This window comes from Citrus sinensis, chromosome 4 (genome assembly GCF_022201045.2).
Source record: "Citrus sinensis cultivar Valencia sweet orange chromosome 4, DVS_A1.0, whole genome shotgun sequence".
Taxonomy (NCBI): Eukaryota; Viridiplantae; Streptophyta; class Magnoliopsida; order Sapindales; family Rutaceae; genus Citrus; species Citrus sinensis.
In genome coordinates this window covers 22,790,648-22,796,770 of record NC_068559.1, presented here as the reverse complement: position 1 = coordinate 22,796,770, position 6,123 = coordinate 22,790,648, and positions in this window count along the sequence as shown.

Sequence of the window (6,123 nt, the reverse complement as noted above, 5' to 3'; positions counted from 1 at the left end):
TAGATGTTGAGATGAGTTGATGTGTCAGTAACTAGTTGGTTTGTTGTTTCAAACCTGAATATAATCAACTCACGATCTGTTTAGTTTGTAAAAGAGAGAGAGAGAATTGTGTGCTACTGCGCTATCGAAATCTTGTGAAAGGGATTTTAATCCTAAGCAGGGTAGTTCTTGTTTTCTGGATTCTGTGTGTTTTAATTTCTTATTGACTGATGTTAATTTGGCAAATAGATTGATTTGGTCAAAAGCATAGATCAAAATTACTTCACAATAAAACCCAGAATAGCATCATCAACACATGAATGCAAAGAGTGTACAAGATCATACCAGCTGAAGCCACGAAGATATGCTCTGTTTGCTTACAGCCCAAGAGGGGCTACCTGCATTCTTCAACCTCAAGGTAATAAAATGCGAAAACGATGTCTCGATAAGCTACATCTTATGTATGATGAAAGGGGGAGAAACCGCTTCGAGAGTGAAAAAAATCTTATGTACCCGTGCAACAAATATTCCTGCAGGGACCAAATCCGAGAGCATCTCAGATATATAATACAGCATTAACACATCTCATATCTTTAATCATCAAACCTGTAAATGTAGTAACAGCTAGCAGGGAAAGAAAGAGGCCTAGCATGAAAGAGAGGAGTTTGTCAGCCTAGCCAAGGTGACTGCCCGGAACCAAATTAATGTTTTCATCACAAAAAGTAAATGACTGAAGCCACGCCTCACTCATATGGAGCGGGCAAGTCATCCTTGGCTATCAAACATTACTTCTATCTGCATGTAAGGCTCTCTCTTCTCAAACTGTTATTGCCCAAAAGAAATCGGATGCCAAAAATATATTTGTAAACTGCTTGTGGAGGAAGAGTGTTGAAATATTGACTTGGAACAATGGGAAATCGTTAAAAGACAAACCGCCAAGTAATCGAGTGATAAAAGCGTGGAGATGAAATAGAAAAATTGTTTGACAATTTTATTCATGCAATTTATATGCTATACGGTGATGTTGGTGAAAATTGAAAGTGGCAGCAAATTGCACATGCAGATTTTTGACAAAATGTGCACGGCTTGAATACATGCAATGCCGGTTCCTACCTCCTGATAGCAATGGCTTTAATGCATGCAATGCTGGTTCCTACCTCCACGTGATAGCAAATTTAAAGAATGAGAATTCGTACTCTTTTTGTGAAGATTTGCCCGACAAAATGGCGGCTTTTCTCAATGGCTTTTGTTCCGCAATTGTTGAAGCTCAAATGTCATTACACACCTATAAATTGAGCTTCATTTCAAAGAGTTAAGGCATCCCAAATTGTGAGAGTTGAGAGTATCTTCAAGTGAGTTCTTCAAGAGTGCAAAGACAATATTTTCTTGGGTTCTAAGAAGATCCATTTGGGTATATTTATTAAGTTTTGAGAATAATACCTAATTTTGTAACTCTCATTTGTTATTAAAATTATCTTACAATTTTTACTCGTAGAAGTAAGCTTTAAGCCATAGATATATATATATATATATATATATTATTCATAAGTCGCAATCATTGTAATATTGATAATTGCTCAACCCATGATTATGCGCCAGAGAGAGCCGAGACTAGCATGAGTGACAAGGGCCTCTCAACTCTCAAGTTAGCCAAGATATGACTGCCTTTGAGTTTTTTACCTAGCAATATGTGTTCAAAACAATTCCTTGTAGCTTCGGTAGCAAGGCAAGTCATTCTTGGCTACCAAACAAGCCTCTTTATCTTCGTGTTAGGCTAATCTTCTGCAGTCCTGCTGAAACTCATGCTCTTTTTGGATGCCAGTGAAATGTTTTGAAACCTCTATTTATAGCCGATGATAGAACACAAATCCTATGGAGATTGGAGACCCCGAAAGTCAATAGGTTGCCATCAAAGTAATTGCCTTATCCATGAGTCTTTCCGCAGTTTCTTTTTTCCACGTCACTGAATCATCAAGCTTACCAAAGTGTGGAATATATTCTCTTCATCATTTGAGACTATAAGGGACCCCAATATGCAATGTATTTGCTCCATCTCATTACAGATAACTAAAGAAGAATCGGCATTTTCCTTGGTAAGGAAAGTCAATGAATGCCTAAATTCAGAACACAGCTCACCATGCTTATTGATCCCAGGCAATTTCCGATTAATATCATATAACCCAAGGTCCTTCTCTGCCTCTCATTCGCATTTGGTACATATACATATGTGAGTGCGTATTTTCTATTACGATTTGTCTTCAGGATGGCGTGTAATTCGAACTCAGGCTACGTATATAACTCTAAAAGAAAATGCATCTACTTGATAACTATAGTTTCAAATGTTACAGCAATTTAATCATTAGTCTAAAATCTTTTGAACCAATACTTACCATCCAGTTCTAATAATTATGAAAGTGCAATTTGGCAAAAGTTCGTGTACGAGGGAAATTCTGATAAGAGTTAAGATAATCGATAATAATGTAAAGCTGTGGAGACAATCTTCATTGATGTATCTTACCAGATTATTCTATCCCATTGATTCCCCCACATAAATCTGGTTGATGCATGGATTCAATGGCATATAAGGATGCCCCAACTGACAACAAGATTAAAGTCAATGCCATTTACCAAATTCCAAGAAAAAGAAGATTTTGCAGTGTATTCGGATCACATCTTTTACAGTTTCATACTTTCATTCATCATCAGAGCTCAATTTTTTATATGCAAACTCCAATTCCTTCTCTATTTTAGAAACCTTTCGTCTATTGTTTATATAATATACCCAAATGAAATTCCCTTGCCCATGCTCCGGCATAAAGACAAAATCTTAGGAGATATATATGTGCAGATTGCATTTTAGATGCATGTACCTGGATATAGATGAAAGCAATGTGCTAAGGGCTTATGCAAGTAGTGTTTAAGCTTCACACGAAATATGTCACAACTCTAACAATATTGCCACCATGAATGCAAATATCACGCATAAGCCGCCCGATTTACTGTGCAAATTAATTTTAATTAATCAATAAAGTTAGTGTTGGTGGAGATTCGAACATATATAAAACTGTGAATGTCAAATCTGGCAAATCTTTAAAAGCACATGCGGTAAAGTGCATCAACTTACACTCACAGTCCTTCTATCAATATCATTCACTTTTCTTGTTATGTTCTTGTAGTGGGGCGTAATTTACATCTCAATTTTATACATACATATCGAATCTCCATGTTGGTCATTTGCAACCTTATATTGAAGACAAAAAGTAATTATCTAAAGGTAAGTAAACATTTTTATTGAATGAAATTGATAATTGAACATGATCAATCATACATAGAATTTGCATAGCTGTTGTATGTGTGTACACAATCTTGTGGAATTAAAATTGCCAAAACTCTATGTGAATTGGTACTTCCTCTCCATAAAAGTACGAGTCCGTTTGCTTCTTCACTTATCTTTACATACAAGTATTTACTTGAACTTGAGGCTTGACACAATTCAATTATCGACTCGAACTTTCAATTTATCACTGCAAAATCAGTACCTCAAGATGAATATAATCAAAATGCAAATGTATGGTGCTTGGGAGAGGAGAAAAGCCTAGCATGAAAAGAGAGAGTCTGTCAGCTTAGCCAAGGTGACTGCCCGAAACCAACATAAAAGTTTGTAACCATTTATATTTGTAGAGGAAGAATCAATGAGCTTTATTCCACACTCAATTAGAAGGAGCGGGCAAGTCATTCTTGGCTATCAGACAAAACTCCAATCTTCATGTAAGACTCTTTTCTCAAAACTCGTCATCTTCCTCAAACGGAATATATAATCTTAAGTGTTAACTATATAATTAATAGGGAACATATGTGACAGGCAACAATAATTTGAAGTGGTTGTGGAAGAAGAGAGAGCCTAGCATGAATAATAAGAGCCTGTTAGACTAGCCGAAGACGACTTGCCTCAGAAACTAGGCAAGGATTCGAGCTATATATGCAGCTAAGCTAAATTTGAGAGACCTTTCTTCAGAAGCAAGGCAAGTCATCCTTGGCTATCAAACAAAGCTCTTTATCTTCATGTTAGGCTACTCTTCCTCTGGCTGTTAATTGGATGCCAAATGCTGTGCTTGGAGTCCCTAATTATAGAACAGCACAGATCGGATGCAGATCAGAAAATCAATGGGTTGCCGTCAATTTGTACAATTTATGATGACTCTTTTTCATTTTTTTTTTTGGGTCCACCACTCAGTATCAGTATGCCTGCCAAAGTGAATATATTCTCCATAATGGGACTTTCCGAGTCCTGAAATTGCTATGCAGATATTGCTTGATCATATTCTTATTGCCAAAAGAGGTATCAGGATTTCTTTCAAAGGAAAGTCTGTGAGGTACTCCTCATTTCAGCAGAGGCCAAGTCGCTTATAAATTTGCCCTGAAATTTCCAATTAGACATGCACATAAATGAACCTCCAGCTTCTCCAAATTGAGGATGTGTTGTTGTTATATATGGTTGGCTATATGTTACAACCGAGATTCAGCTGCTGCTATTATAGTATTTGTCATGTCCACCCGGTGAAGTAAATTTTGCTTCATTGAGGAATGAGGATGCTCTGTAGATTCCAATTCAGCAAATACTGCTTTTAGTTTAATATGCTGTTACTGCCTTTACCGAGAACTAAGATTTATATACGTCTTGTTTATCCTCAAACTAACAATATGCTACATGACAATAGCTTACCAAAATTGGAAAGTAATAAAACTTTCCATTTTCTTTTCGGTGGCAAAGGTATTGACTTGAAATAGTGCTTGTTGGGGAATCCTTACTTTATATTTGTGCCATTGGTTCCTTGACTGAATGATGTGGAGAACAGAAAAATTAAAGGTCGTGAGAAAGAAATTCATCCTTTTGGAAAAGAATTATTAGAGCTTTACAATGATTCCCCACAAATTTATTGATCAATTCCCCATTCATCTTTGCTAGATTTTGTGCTTCTTGCCTAATTCGGAGTAGTGTCGGTATCCAGCTCTAAGTCAGATTAGTCTCCATATATGTAAAGGAAAAGGGTAAGTGAACAACAAGTGATACCGTCAATATGAACAGTGCCTCTGCAACCTTATAATTTTATAATAGTTAAAACCATATGAGCAGAGTGAACTATGGCTGTCACAGCCAAATGTGATACATCAGATCAAATATATGCTACTGGTTCGTTGGAAGCTAGTTGAACCCATAGTGTACTTTCTTTCTTTGTTGAAATTGTGTTACATTTTTTAATCTGTAGGACATGAAACAAATACATTGCGCCTATTGAATATATATTGGATAAGCTAAATGATTATATAACACCAAGGCATGGGACAATACTCGCTGCTCTTAATTGGCTATAAATTTGAAACACAATATCGGCATATCCAACAAAAGCATGAATTTCAGGGAGGATGAAGTGCCTTGTTTATGAGCTAAGAATGACTTGCCTTGCTACTATGGCAGCTACAAGAATTTGTTTTAAACGCATGCATGTAGCTTAGCTAAGTAATTCAAAGGCAGTCATATCTTGGCTAACTCGACAGGCTCTTATTACTCACCCTACGCTTGCTTTTCTCCACAAGTATAACTTCATTGTATCACTATCGCACATTTTATAGTAGAGATAAAAACTGTTGGATAAAATTATGCTTTCATTATTGTTTATCTTAAAATGACAAAGCTAAATTTATACAAATGAACAAAAGATAATAAATGAAAAGAATTCAATATTTTGGAGATCCTTTTAAACACATTAAATGTTGAAAGTGAGTATAAAAAAGGGCAGAACTCAAAAGTCGATGCCTATGAGTACAAATTTGCATACAAGCCTTAATACACACACACAGAGACACACATATTTGTTCTTCATCACTTGTTCTCTTTGCACTCAGAGATAGAAGCATTTTCTTTAGACTGCTTCAATTTACTCTTACAGCTCTTCAATCATCACTTCATGCAGGCTCTAGTCATTTCTTATGCAAGCTCCATAAATAAATTAAGGAACCAAGAAAAGCTTGCGCCTCATCCCTACAATTACCAAAGAAGGAACCAAGCTATTAATATACTGGAAAAATCAATATCTCGAATTAATCTATTATCATTATATTTCACACGATCAATTAATTACATAC